Here is a 14,540-nt window from a genome sequence, read left to right as displayed (position 1 = left end):
ACATCTTGGTCAAGAAACAAAAGAAAAAGAGGAAGATGAAGGGACTGTAGTCCCACCATCCCCTGCAATGACATGCCCCAGACACCTAATGACTTCTCACAAAGCTCCTCCCCCTAAAGGTCCATCTTGCTTCCCAAAAGTACTGCCCTGGGGACTGAGCCATTAACATACAGACCTTTTGGGAACATTTATCCAAACCACTTAGTATTCTAAATTCCGGTTATATTCTTAAAACTTACTGTCTTTAAAACATCTGTATATAGAATTGAATTTCAAAGGCCGACTTTTGTTGCTCATAGATTAATTCTGTATGTTTTATAGAAAATGGATGGATGTCTGAAATTCAAGTGCATACATATTGTGCTTTTCTTGGATATGTTTTAACAATCTCTACAGGCTACCATTCATGGTATTTGTGCACAGAAAGTCCATATAAGACAAGATACAGAGTTTCATGTACTTTTTTCTTATAATCTATATATATTAAAATGAGGTGACTAGAAATAAAGCAACAAAAAATTAACTAAAGTATTTTCCTAACACAATGAATCTAAATTCTAAAATTTAATGCCTATAGGAATTATTTCCAGGACAAAAACATAATATTTGAGAAACAAAGAAATTATTTTCAAAATGTGTACATGTATATTTATGTGTTTATCGATGTCCATTTCTAAACCTTTATCTTCATCAGGCTCAATGCTCACCTTTCCAAAAAATATGATCATGTAAAGTCAATAATGCAAAACTCTTTTTAAAAATGTGTGCATACTATATTTAAAAGGATCAATTTAAACCAACACTTAATTATTAAAATTCATGCTTCATCCTACAAACTGGAATATATTAAGTCATTTAGTGTCACTAAAAAATAACTAATATATATAAGAAACAGTATTGGTTTAGAAGATAATATTGATCAGAAGAAATAATTTAAATAGTTATAATTATTTGAAAAATATGAAGACTCTGAATGAATACTTTTTAGGTCTATAGTCCCCAGTTCATGGTTTGGATGGATCTCTATCCAAGAAAAAAAGTCTTATCTATAATGTTTTCCCATGAGGAAATAAGTAAAATCTCCTTGAAGGGTAAAAGAAAAAGAACAAAGGGGAAATTAATCCAGTTTATGTTTATCCCTTATTTTACCAGCTATTACTTAAGGTCAATTTTAAATCTGTTTAATAAAATTGAAGGAATTAAATAAATAGTTTATTAAGTATAGGCATGCCCATCCACCATGGTGATTCCACTTAAATATTCATTAAAATGATAGCCTAAGATTTCAGAATAGAATTTTGTTAGTTAAAATTTCTAAAAGCTTTTGCCAAATATCACAATTACTAATTTAAAATATTGTATTATTTTTCTATAGCTAAAGTTTGGATTAAGCATTGGGAACAAAACATTGCAACTTTGATTTATTGATAAAAGCTATTTTTTTTTACTGAAGAAACTGTGTCTCTATTCAATTGAAATATGTAAAGTCTGATCATGAAAATAATACAGATAAACAGTGTCAAAAGTCAAAAAGAACCAAAATGTTTTCTTTGAAAACCAAACTTACAGCAGTTTTTACTTCGTCAAATCTTAAACCTTCATATTTTTTTTAAATTTAATGCAGGGCCCATGCACTTCTTAATATATTAAAGATTGATTTTGAACAATAAGTATATCATGGCAGTGAGTGAACTTGAAACTTCCACTCCTCTCAGCTCCTTCACTGCGTGCAAGCTTAAAGATCAGAATTCAAGAACACTTGCATGACTACTCAGCACCTGGAGAAAAGGAGCCAAAGCATCAGCAGGGTGGAGGTGCACATACAGTGGAAGAATGAGGCCATCCTAGCCTCTGGCCTTGTCTGTGGGACGGTCTTTCAAGACCCTGTTGCTTTGGTCCCCACAGCAATGAGGCTCTGTTTGGAGCAGAGCAGCCTAGGAGGTTCTGCCACTTCTGCCATCCTTTCCACCTGCTTTTCATGGCTTATGATCAGATCTTCCACCTTCAAAGCAAGTCACTACAACCTTTGCATCTGTCATCACCTCTTTTCTGTCTGACATGTTTCTGTCTTATAAGAACTCTTGTGATCACATTGAACCACCCTGGATAATTCTCTATTTTCATCCTACCTTAATATTCTTAACTTGCTGTGGAAAGTCCCTTTTACCAGAGTCACAGATTCCAGAACTAGCACACAAACAGCTTTTGGGAATACATTATTCTCTCTAGCTTAATAGGTAATTTTGCCATGTGGACATTTTTCTTCAGTAAATAATATTACAGATTATACTTTATCACTGCATCAACAAAAAGAAAAATATAACTCAGGCCTGATATTATTATTATTATTATTATTATTATTATTATTATTATTATTATTATATTCATTATTATGACAGTTGCATTTTTCTTCTGATTTGGAAAAAAATGAAAATTAAACCATTTCATTGACCATTGTACCTAATACATAGGTAGACCCTGGAGGACTAAAATAAAAAGACTCAGATGTTTGAATTTCCCCTGCTATCACTCACTTTTATAGGCCTCTTTTGGAGTGTCTGAGCCAAACCATGAAGGTAATTACATGCTACTTTGGAATGGTCACCACATATGGCTCCTTGCACTGTGATTAAGAGTCCACTCAACAATGCGATTTTTTTGATCCTCTTGCTGGGGAGCTACACAGACCACAGCTTGCTGCCTGATATTCAGGAATGACACCATCATATCAACACATTTCCATCCTCATGAGCAAGTACTTTTGCCTGGGAATTTTACAAATTGTGCCTCCAACCTCTCATTCTCGTTTAAGTGTTCCAGCAATGTAATATCCAGAGAAAAATTTATATGCTCTCTGAGGTAGAGATCTACCTGTATCCTTTCTTCACACTGCTGCTACTTTCTCTAGCCCATGAACTGAATATTACATGACTATGTGGCACATCGTAATTATGACTGTGGACCAATATCCTCCCAAGTGAAGGGTCAGCCAGAGGACCCAGGGAACAGCAACACAACATCCTCAGAGTTCCATGTCTCAGCAACCTACATTCACACAGGAGCGACCTGTATCATGTCATAAGACCCCTGTCTCTCTCATGGATACATATAATAGAGTTTCTAAAATATTGTCTTGACCCACTTTTGAGGTCCTGGCCAGAAGCTGTTTTGTTCTCCTACCTGAGCATACAATTTAACCCATAATCAACCTCCTCCCTTTCTGGGCTCTCACACTGTGGGCTACTGTTGCCCCTGATCTGCATAGTCAGCTGAACTTAGGGTTGCTTGTGTGAATTTCCAGGGACACCAAATAAAACAGACACACTTTACCTTTAAACAAGCTTCTCCATTCTCAGCCTCAGGAAAGAGAAAGTCACAAGAGTCTGGAAAGAGAGAGTGAGCAAATTCAGAAGTGGGCTTTTATTGGGGGTACCTTTATTCTTAAAAATTTTCATCCAAAAATGGTCAGAAGTGGGAGGGTTACAAAGGAGAGGTGAATGTAATTCGACACAGGGGACCATGTCTGAAGACACGCCCTCAAACTTCCTGGGACAATGTCCAGGTTATTACGAGATGTAGTGATGATCAAAGCCTCTCTGCTCCAGGATGGAAGAAGTGAATCATTTAGAGTGGCTCCCCACAGGCCACATTTTTCCTTTTTATCCCAGGTTCAGGTATCAAATTACTAGGGACAGCCCTTGTGCCCTAGAGCCCACTGGCATTAATAAAACTTGTCCTAAATCAGCTTCTTCTGCTTCATCTATTCTTTCTCATAGAAGCCACATAAAGGAGTTTGGCCACAGTTTCCCTTCTTCCTTTGTATGCACACCTCACCCTAGGAGACTCCTTAGTGGCCCCTACTGAGGCATGCCCTTTCCCTCATTAGTCTGTGAGTAAAATAAGTATCTCTCAATGGCAGTCCTGTCTTGAACCATTGGCCTTCCCATAACTCAGCAGTTAAAACAGACATGTATTTACAAACAAGACCCACTGAAACCTGACACTGAATCCATTAAATAATCCAAAGAGCTCATTGAACCCAGGTTAAGCTATGAGAGCCCAGGAATGCAGCAATGAGGTGTGAGCTAAAATACAGAAACTGGCATATGAAGAATGAGGCACTTAGAATGCAAACACAAAAGAAGGTACACTTATATAAAGAACTAATGAATGATGAAAAATTGTGTACTATGTGTGTAATATGAATTGTAATTCATTCTGCTGTCATATATAAAAAATTAGGATTAAAAATCCATTTTAAAAGAATACAAATGCTCACTTATCCCAAATAAATTACATATTAAAAGCTTTATAAGTACTGTCTTAGTTAATCCTCACCATGGCACACAGGTTTAGAGGTCTTATACTTTTATTACAAATTTAGAAATTGAGGCTCAAGAAAATTAAGTAATTACCTAAAGTCATGTAAGTAGTAAGATACATAGGCAGATTTTCAATTGTTTTTTGCCTGACTCTTCCCATTTCTATAATGGGAAATAGTGCTTCTCACTTCCACAAACATTTTTTGAAAGAGAATCAAGAGTTTATGAATTGAGGACCTTTCCATGGACATGGAAAATATCTTAAAAGAGATTCAGAAATTGAAAAGTTTGTTAAAGATAGAATAAATTTTAAAATGTGCTGGGTTTTGTCATGAGGTAGGTGGGGGCAGAGAGCTCTCTGCATTTTCAGAGTCAGGTCAAGGGCTCTGAAGTTTGTATATTATGTCTGGTTACTTAGAATTCAGGGAAAGATGAAGCCTCTAAAGTTCAAGGGAGACAAATTTGGTCCCTGCTACTGTCAACCAACTCATTTTGACCTTGCCAACTTTACTTTTAGGATATCATGGTGAAGACATGTGTCTCATAACAGTGGTTATAGTTTATTTATAGCAGATGCCTCAATTTCCTGAAAAAAATGATGTACTTCAGGTTTATAAAATATGGATGCCAAAATTTAAGGACTAGAAAGGAGTAAGACATTTCAGCTATAAGGCTGGATAATGTTTAGAAGATTTAGCCAATGGCCTTGAGAGAGTTTAGATTTGAAATTTTGAAAATATAATTTCAAATCTAAACCTAGCTACATAGAACTCTTTTCCTTGAAAGTACACCTTTATCCATACACAATTTAAGGAAGTATTCTTCTGATGAAAATTTAAAATGTATAAATTATAGTGGTGCATTGCAAAATAAATAAGAGATGAAATACTCTAAAACTCCAACTCTCCAATATCTCAGGAGACTCAGCCTCTGCCTTCACCTCAGATTGTGCATAACATTTATTTTTTTCATCTAACAACATCTTTGCTTTAAATTTTTACTTTATCTTTCTAAGGAATCACTGTTGCATCTTAGATCCTGCCTTTAGGTTCACATTCACATGGGTAAAACAAAGTCACAAATGTCTTATATTAGGAGAAATGTCTTTTGGAAGTCTGTATTTCTGATTTTCTAATAGGTTAATGAGTGGCAGCTCTATTTGAAATTGTATTTCAAATGATTTGATCAAGTGATCACAAAGAGAAATATCAATGTATTGAATAATTATCATCCTGCTTTTAAGAATTTTCTTTGTCATTGATTTTTGACAACGTCTACTTCTAAGAATATTAAGACATTAAGTATTTTTTGACAAATAATACTTCTAAGAACTATTAAGTTTTAAAGTATTAATAATTTTTGAATCCCACTTAAGTTTTGTTAGAAGTTTCTGGATGAAGCTGCTCATCTGTTCTTGAACACTCTTGGCTAGTATTTCTTTAAATTCTTAAGTATTGTTTCTGCCTTAGTATCTTTCTTCTTTCCTATTCTTAGTCCAGACACATATCTCTTAGATATGTTGGGCATTTCCTGCATGTCTCTTATGATTTTTTTTTTTTTTTTTTTTTTTTACTTCTATTCTATTCTCTATGTTCCATTGTAGATATTTTCCATAAATCTGCCTTTGTTTTCAATATCCAGTAAAATCTATTATTAAAGTCACCTTTTATAATTTCAGATAATGGATTCTTTTTCATTTCTAGAGTATCTATTTGATTTTTATAAATTCTAGTATTCATAAAAATCTTCTGTTTCTTCTATGAGTCTTGAACCTATTGATTAGTTTTGTTAAAGTCTTTCTTCTATCACAGTCTGGCTCCTCTGTGTCCATTACTAATGCTGCTTTTTCTCTTGGTTATCAGTTATATTGTCTTACCTCTTTTTTTTTTTTTTTTTTTAATTTTTTATTGTTGGCTGTTCAAAACATTACATAGTTCTTGATATATCATATTTCACAATTTGATTCAAGTGGGTTATGAGCTCCCATTTTTACCCCATATACAGATTGCAGAATCACATCAGTTACACATCCATTGATTTACATATTGCCATACTAGTGTCTGTTGTATTCTGCTGCCTTTCCTATCCTCTACTATCCCCCCTCCACTCCCCTCCCCTCCCCTCCCCTCCCCTCCCCTCCCCTCTTCTCTCTCTGCTCCCTCTACTGACATTCATTTGTCCCCCTTATATTATTTTTCCCCTTCCCCTCACTTCCTCTTGTATGTACTTTTGTATAACTCTGAGGGTCTCCTTCCATTTCCATGCATTTTCCCTTCTCTCTCCCTTTCCCTCCCACCTCTCATCCCTGTTTAATGTTAATCTTCTTCTCCTGCTCTTCGACCCTACTCTGTTCTTAGTTACTCTCCTTATATCAAAGAAGACATTTGGCATTTGTTTTTTAGGGATTGGCTAGCTTCACTTAGCATAATCTGCTCTAATGCCATCCATTTCCCTGTAAATTCTATGATTTTGTCATTTTTTAATGCAGAGTAATACTCCATTGTGTATAAATGCCACATTTTTTTTATCCATTCATCCATTGAAGGGCATCTAGGTTGGTTCCACAGTCTAGCTATTGTGAATTGTGCTGCTATGAACATAGATGTAGCAGTGTCCCTGTAGCATGCTCTTTTTAGGTCTTTAGGGAATAGACCGAGAAGGGGAATAGCTGGGTCAAATGGTGGCTCCATTCCCAGCTTTCCAAGAAATCTCCATACTGCTTTCCAAATTGGCTGCACCAATTTGCAGTCCCACCAGCAATGTACAAGTGTACCCTTTTCCCCACATCCTCGCCAGCACTTGTTGTTGTTTGACTTCATAATGGCTGCCAATCTAACTGGAGTGAGATGGTATCTTAGGGTGGTTTTGATTTGCATTTCTCTGACAGCTAGAGATGGTGAGCATTTTTTCATGTACTTGTTGATTGATTGTATGTCCTCCTCTGAGAAGTGTCTGTTCAGGTCCTTGGCCCATTTGTTGATTGGGTTGTTTGTTCTCTTATTGTCTAATTTTTTGAGTTCTTTGTATACTCTGGATATTAGGGCTCTATCTGAAGTGTGAGGAGTAAAGATTTGTTCCCAGGATGTAGGCTCTCTATTTACCTCTCTTATTGTTTCTTTTGCTGAGAAAAAACTTTTTAGTTTGAGTAAGTCCCATTTGTTGATTCTAGTTATTAACTTTTGTGCTATGGGTGTCCTATTGAGGAATTTGGAGCCCGACCCCACAGTATGTAGATCGTAGCCAACTTTTTCTTCTATCAGACGGCGTGTCTCTGATTTGATATCAAGCTCCTTGATCCATTTTGAATTTACTTTTGTGCATGGCGAGAGAAAGGGATTCAGTTTCATTTTGTTGCATATGGATTTCCAGTTTTCCCAGCACCATTTGTTGAAGATGCTATCCTTCCTCCATTGCATGCTTTTAGCCCCTTTATCAAATATAAGGTAGTTGTAGTTTTGTGGATTGGTTTCTGTGTCCTCTATTCTGTACCATTGGTCCACCCGCCTGTTTTGGTACCAGTACCATGCTGTTTTTGTTACTATTGCTCTGTAGTATAGTTTGAAGTCTGGTATCGCTATACCGCCTGATTCACCCTTCCTGCTTAGCATTGTTTTTGCTATTCTGGGTCTTTTGTTTTTCCATATGAATTTCATGATTGCTTTCTCTATTTCTACAAGAAATGCCGTTGGGATTTTGATTGGCATTGCATTAAACCTGTAGAGAACTTTTGGTAATATCGCCATTTTGATGATGTTAGTTCTGCCTATCCATGAACAGGGTATATTTTTCCATCTTCTAAGATCTTCTTCTATTTCTCTCTTTAGGGTTCTGTAGTTTTCATTGTATAAGTCTTTCACCTCTTTTGTTAGGTTGATTCCCAAGTATTTTATTTTTTTTGAAGATATTGTGAATGGAGTGGTTGTCCTCATTTCCATTTCAGAGGATTTGTCGCTGATATACAGGAATGCCTTTGATTTATGCGTGTTGATTTTATATCCTGCCACTTTGCTGAATTCATTTATTAGCTCTAATAGTTTCTTTGTAGACCCTTTTGGGTCTGCTAGGTATAGAATCATGTCATCTGCAAATAGTGATAATTTAAGTTCTTCTTTTCCTATTTTGATGCCTTTAATTTCTTTCGTCTGTCTAATTGCTCTGGCCAGTGTTTCGAGAACTATGTTGAACAGAAGTGGAGAGAGAGGGCATCCCTGTCTTGTTCCAGATTTTAGAGGGAATGCCTTCAATTTTTCTCCATTCAGAATGATGCTAGCCTGAGGCTTAGCATAGATTGCTTTTACAATATTGAGGTATGTTCCTGTTATCCCTAGTTTTTCTAGAGTTTTGAACATAAAGGGATGCTGTACTTTGTCAAATGCTTTTTCCGCATCTATCGAGATGATCATATGATTCTTATTTTTAAGTCTATTGATGTGGTGAATAACATTTATTGATTTCCGTATATTGAACCAGCCTTGCATCCCAGGGATGAATCCTACTTGATCATGGTGCACAATTTTTTTGATAAGTTTTTGTATCCGAGTGGCCAGAATTTTATTGAGGATTTTTGCATCTAGGTTCATTAGAGATATTGGTCTGTAGTTTTCTTTCTTTGAAGTGTCTTTGTCTGGTTTAGGTATCAGGGTGATGTTGGCCTCGTAGAATGAATTTGGAAGTTCTCCCTCTTTTTCTATTTCCCGAAGTAGCTTGAAAAGTATTGGTATTAGTTCCTCTTTAAAGGTTTTGTAAAACTCTGCTGTATACCCATCTGGTCCTGGGCTTTTCTTAGTTGGTAGTCTTTTGATGGTTTCTTCTATTTCCTCAATTGATATTGGTCTGTTTAGGTTGTCTATATCCTCCTGACTCAATCTGGGCAGATCATATGACTTAAGAAATTTATCTATGCCTTCACTATCTTCTAATTTATTGGAGTATAAGGATTCAAAATAATTTTTGATTATCTTCTGTATTTCTGAAGTGTCTGTTGTGATATTGCCTCTATCATCCCGTATGTTAGTAATTTGAGTTCTCTCTCTTCTTCTCTTCGCTAGCATGGCTAAGGGTCTGTCGATTTTGTTTATTTTTTCAAAGAACCAACTTTTAGTTTTGTCAATTTTTTCAATTGTTTCTTTTGTTTCGATTTCATTAATTTCAGCTCTGATTTTAATTATTTCTTGCCTTCTACTTCTTTTGCTGTTGTTTTGCTCTTCTTTTTCTAGGATTTTGAGATGAAGTATGAGATCATTTATTTGTTGGTTTTTTCTTTTTTTAAGGAATGAACTCCAAGCAATGAATTTTCCTCTTAGAACTGCTTTCAATGTGTCCCATAGATTCCGATATGTTGTGTCTGTGTTTTCATTAATCTCTAAGAATTTTTTAATTTCTTCCTTGATGTCTTCTATAACCCATTGATCATTCAGTAACCTATTGTTCATTCTCCAAGTGATGTATTCTTTTCCCTTCCTTCTTTTATCGTTGATTTTCAGTTCCATTCCATTATGATCAGATAGGATGCATGGTATTATCTCTACTCCTTTATATTGTCTAAGAGTTTCCCTGTGACATAATATATGATCTATTTTTGAGAAGGATCCATGTGCTGCTGAGAAAAAAGTGTAACTGCTTGATGTTGGGTGGTATACTCTATATATGTCAATTAAGTCTAGGTTATTAATTGTGTTATTGAGTTCTATAGTTTCCTTATTCAACTTTTGTTTGGAAGATCTGTCCAGTGGTGATAGAGGTGTGTTGAAGTCTCCCATGATTATTGTATGGTGGTCTATTAGACTCTTGAACTTGAGAAGAGTTTGTTTGATGAACATAGCTGCACCATTGTTTGGGGCATATATATTTATGATTGTTATGTCTTGTTGGTGTATGGTTCCCTTGAGCAGTATGTAGTATCCCTCTTTATCCCTTTTGATTAACTTTGGCTTGAAATCTATTTTATTTGATATGAGTATGGATACTCCTGCTTGTTTCCGAAGTCCATATGAGTGATATGATTTTTCCCAACCTTTCACCTTCAGCCTATGTATGTCTTTTCCTATCAAATGCGTCTCCTGTAGGCAGCATATTGTTGGGTCTTGTTTTGTGACCCATTCTACTAGCCTGTGTCTCTTGATTGGTGAGTTTAAGCCATTAACATTTAGGGTTATTATTGAGATATGGGTTGTTCTTCCAGCCATATTTGTTTATTTATGTTACTAAACATGGTTTGTTTTCCTCTTTGATTATTTTCCCCCCTTTAGTGTCCTACCTCCCACTGTTGGTTTTCATTGTTATTTTCCATTTCCTCTTCCTGTAATGTTTTGCCAAGGATGTTTTGAAGAGATGGTTTTCTAGCTGCAAATTCTTTTAACTTTTGTTTATCGTGGAAGGTTTTAATTTCATCTTCCATCCTGAAGCTTAATTTCGCTGGAAACACAATTCTTGGTTGGAACCCATTTTCTTTCAGTGTTTGAAATATGTTATTCCAGGATCTTCTAGCTTTCAGAGTCTGTGTTGAAAGATCAGCTGTTATCCTGATTGGCTTACCCCTAAATGTGATCTGCTTCCTTTCTCTTGTAGCTTTTAAAATTCTCTCCTTATTCTGTATGTTGGGCATCTTCATTATAATGTGTCTAGGTGTGGGTCTCTTATGATTTTGCACATTCGGCGTCCTGTAGGCTTCTAGGATTTGGGGTTCTGTCTCATTCTTCAAGTCTGGGAAGTTTTCTCGTATTATTTCATTGAATAGATTGCTCAATCCTTTGGTTTGAAACTCTGTCCCTTCCTGTATCCCAATGACTCTTAAATTTGGTCTCTTGATGTTATCCCATATTTCTTGGATGTTCTGCTCATGGTTTCTTAACAGTCTTGCTGAGCTGTCTATGTTCTTTTCAAGTTGAAATACTTTATCTTCATTGTCTGATGTTCTGTCTTCTAAGTGTTCTACTCTGCTGGTAGTATTCTCAATTGAGTTTTTAAGTTGGCTTATTGCTTCCTGCATTTCTAGGATTTCTGTTTGTTTGTTTTTTATAACCTCTATTTCCCTGTGTAGTTGATCTTTTGCTTCTTGGATTTGTTTATGTAATTCATTGTTGAAGTGATCTTTCATTGTCTGATTTTGCTGTCTGATGTCTTCCTTGAGACTCCAGATCATCTGAAGCATGTATATCCTGAATTCTTTATCTGACATTCCATCTGCTGCAGCTATTACCTCTTCTAATGTTGAGTTGACCTGCATTGCTTGTGGTCCTTTCTTTCCTTGTCTCTTCATACTGTTTGCGTTCCTTTCTACTTAGTGAAACTGTTGTGTTATTGAATTTTCCCCCTATATATTTATATTGGTCTTGTATAGTTGCAAAGTCTCCCTCGCAGGCGCGGGCGGCGGCTCTGTCCCTCTGCAGGCCGCTAGGCTTGTTCTGTGGGTGGTCACAGTTCTGTCTACTTTGCAGGTGCAGGCAGCGGCACTGCCCCTCTGCAGGCCTCTGGGGCTGTACTGCCAGTGGGTCGCAGGTCCGCCTACCTTGCAGGTGCGGGGGGGGGGGGCGGCTCTACCCTTCCTCAGGCCACTGGGCCTGTTCTGTCTCTCGGTTGCAGGTCTGGCCTGTTCTGATGGTGGTCACAGTTCCACCTACCTGGCAGGCGCGGGGGGTGGGGGGCGGCTCTGCCCCCCAGCAGGCCCCTGGGCCTGCTCTGTGCGTGGTCACAGTTCCCTCTACCTTGCCGGTGCAGGGGGAGGGGGCGGCTCTGCCTCCCAGCAGGCCGCTGCTCCTCTTCTGCCAGTGGGTCGCAGGCCCGCCTACCTTGCAGGAGTGATTGGAAGCTCTGTCCTGCCGCGGGCCACTCGGCCTTTTCTGTCGGTGGTCACAGTTCCACCTACCTGGCAGGCGCGTGGGGTGGGGGGTGGCTCTGCCCCTCAGCAGGCCGCTGGGCCTGCTCTGTGCGTGGTCACAGTTCCCTCTACCTTGCAGGTGCAGGGGGAGGGGGCGGCTCTGCCTCTCAGCAGGTCGCTGCTCCTCTTCTGCAGGTGGGTCGCAGGCCCGCCTACCTTGCAGGAGTGATTGGAAGCTCTGTCCCGCCGCGGGCCACTGGGCCTTTTCTGTCCGTGGTCACAGTTCCCCTACCTGGCAGGCGCGAGTGGTGGGGGGCGGCTCTGCCCCTCAGCAGGCCGCTGGGCCTGCTCTGTGCGTGGTCACAGTTCCCTCTACCTTGCCGGTGCAGGGGGAGGGGGCGGCTCTGCCTCTCAGCAGGTCGCTGCTCCTCTTCTGCCGGTGGGTCGCAGGCCCGCCTACCTTGCAGGAGTGATTGGAAGCTCTGTCCCACCGCGGGCCACTGGGCCTTTTCTGTCGGTGGTCACCTGGCAGGGGCGTGGGGTGGGGGGGTGGCTCTGCCCCTCAGCAGGCCGCTGGGCCTGCTCTGTCCATGGTCACAGTTCCCCTACCTGGCAGGCGCGAGGGGTGGGGGGCGGCTCTGCCCCTCAGCAGGCCGCTGGGCCTGCTCTGTGCGTGGTCACAGTTCCCTCTACCTTGCCGGTGCAGGGGGAGGGGACGGCTCTGCCTCTCAGCAGGCCGCTGCTCCTCTTCTGCAGGTGGGTCGCAGGCCCGCCTACCTTGCAGGAGTGATTGGAAGCTCTGTCCCACCGCGGGCCACTGGGCCTTTTCTGTCGGTGGTCACCTGGCAGGGGCGGGGGATGGGGGGTGGCTCTGCCCCTCAGCAGGCCACTGGGCCTGCTCTGTGCGTGGTCACAGTTCCCTCTACTTTGCCGGCGCAGGGGGAGGGGGCGGCTCTGCCTCTCAGCAGGTCGCTGCTCCTCCTCTGCCGGTGGGTCGCAGGCCCGCCTACCTTGCAGGAGTGATTGGAAGCTCTGTCCCGCCGCGGGCCACTGGGCCTTTTCTGTCCGTGGTCACAGTTCCCCTATCTGGCAGGCGCAGGGGGTGGGGGGCGGCTCTGCCCCTCAGCAGGCCACTGGGCCTGCTCTGTGCATGGTCACAGTTCCCTCTCTTGTCTTACCTCTTTACCACCCTGCATTTTGACAGTTTGCCAGGTATTTTCTCAGTGGGTCTCAATGGCAAATTTTACTACTGAGGTTTTATTTCCTTTATTTAGGCATAAATGGCAGAAGACACAACCTGTGTGGAGAGGCTGTGAAACCTGTTCTGGTTGCTTGCCAAGCCTGGGGCACTTTACAAGTGGCCAGCTCTTTCGAAGGTGCAAAGGGACACTTAATTCCACCACATCCTGGCCCAAGTGCCAATGCTTTAAAATTCATGGACAACTGGTCATGTGGATCCCAGGATTATACATCTGCAGAGTCAGCTTATATATATATATATATATATATATATATATATATATATATATATATATATAATTTTTTTTTCAAAAGTTTCCAAATAGCAAAACTTTAATGCACATCAATTCAGTGTCATGTGGGTGCATCATGCCCACCTGCCTGGGCTCCTGCAAGCTCACAAACCTCAGCCTCCATCACTCTCTTTGGGAGCATCTGTGCTTGGGCTGGCCTCTCCTCTGGGTGCCAGGTTGTGAGACCTTCAATGGCTGTGTGTGTAATGAACACATGCAGAATTCTTCTTTTCTTGCCCTTGTTCCCTGAACAACTCAGGAAAACAACTATTTACATAGCTTTTATATTGTAAAAGTCCTCTAGAGATGATTTCAGGCCTATGGGAGGATTGTGTGGCTATATGCAAATGTTAATCCATTTTATTTAAGGAATTTCTCAGTCCTTTTTTAATGAGAGGTGGTGGCTGGGATAAAGTCCTTGGGAGATACAGAGAAAACTATATCCATTAGTTGAACATCTATGTTGTACCAGGCACTGAGATAGTCTCTGAGCATCCCATGATGAACCAGATAGACAGGTCCTGCTGTCAAGGGAGTCACAGCTAGTGATGTGGCTCAGTGTTTAATTTCTTTTTTTAAAGTTCATATAGTTTTAAACTGGTAGTTTGTTTATTTATTTGTTTATTCATTTATTTATTTATTTTTGTTTTTTAAGATTTTTTTAATCTAGTCCCTAGATAGATGTGAAAACTAAAGCCCACAGATAGTAATCCATTTACTCCAAAACTTGGGGTAAGTTGGAGGAAACTTGGCTTTCTAATTCCCAGTCTAGCAGCCTCTATTCTTGGAAATATTTTCTTTTTTAAATTTATTTTAATTAGTTACAGTTGACAGTACAATGACCTTGACATATCATACATTTGAATCAGA

This window comes from Marmota monax, unplaced genomic scaffold (assembly GCF_021218885.2).
Source record: "Marmota monax isolate L192 unplaced genomic scaffold, Marmota_monax_Labrador192_F-V1.1 WCK01_AAM20220418_F8-fsc00615, whole genome shotgun sequence".
NCBI lineage: Eukaryota > Metazoa > Chordata > Mammalia > Rodentia > Sciuridae > Marmota > Marmota monax.
Note: the sequence above shows the minus strand (reverse complement) of the source record.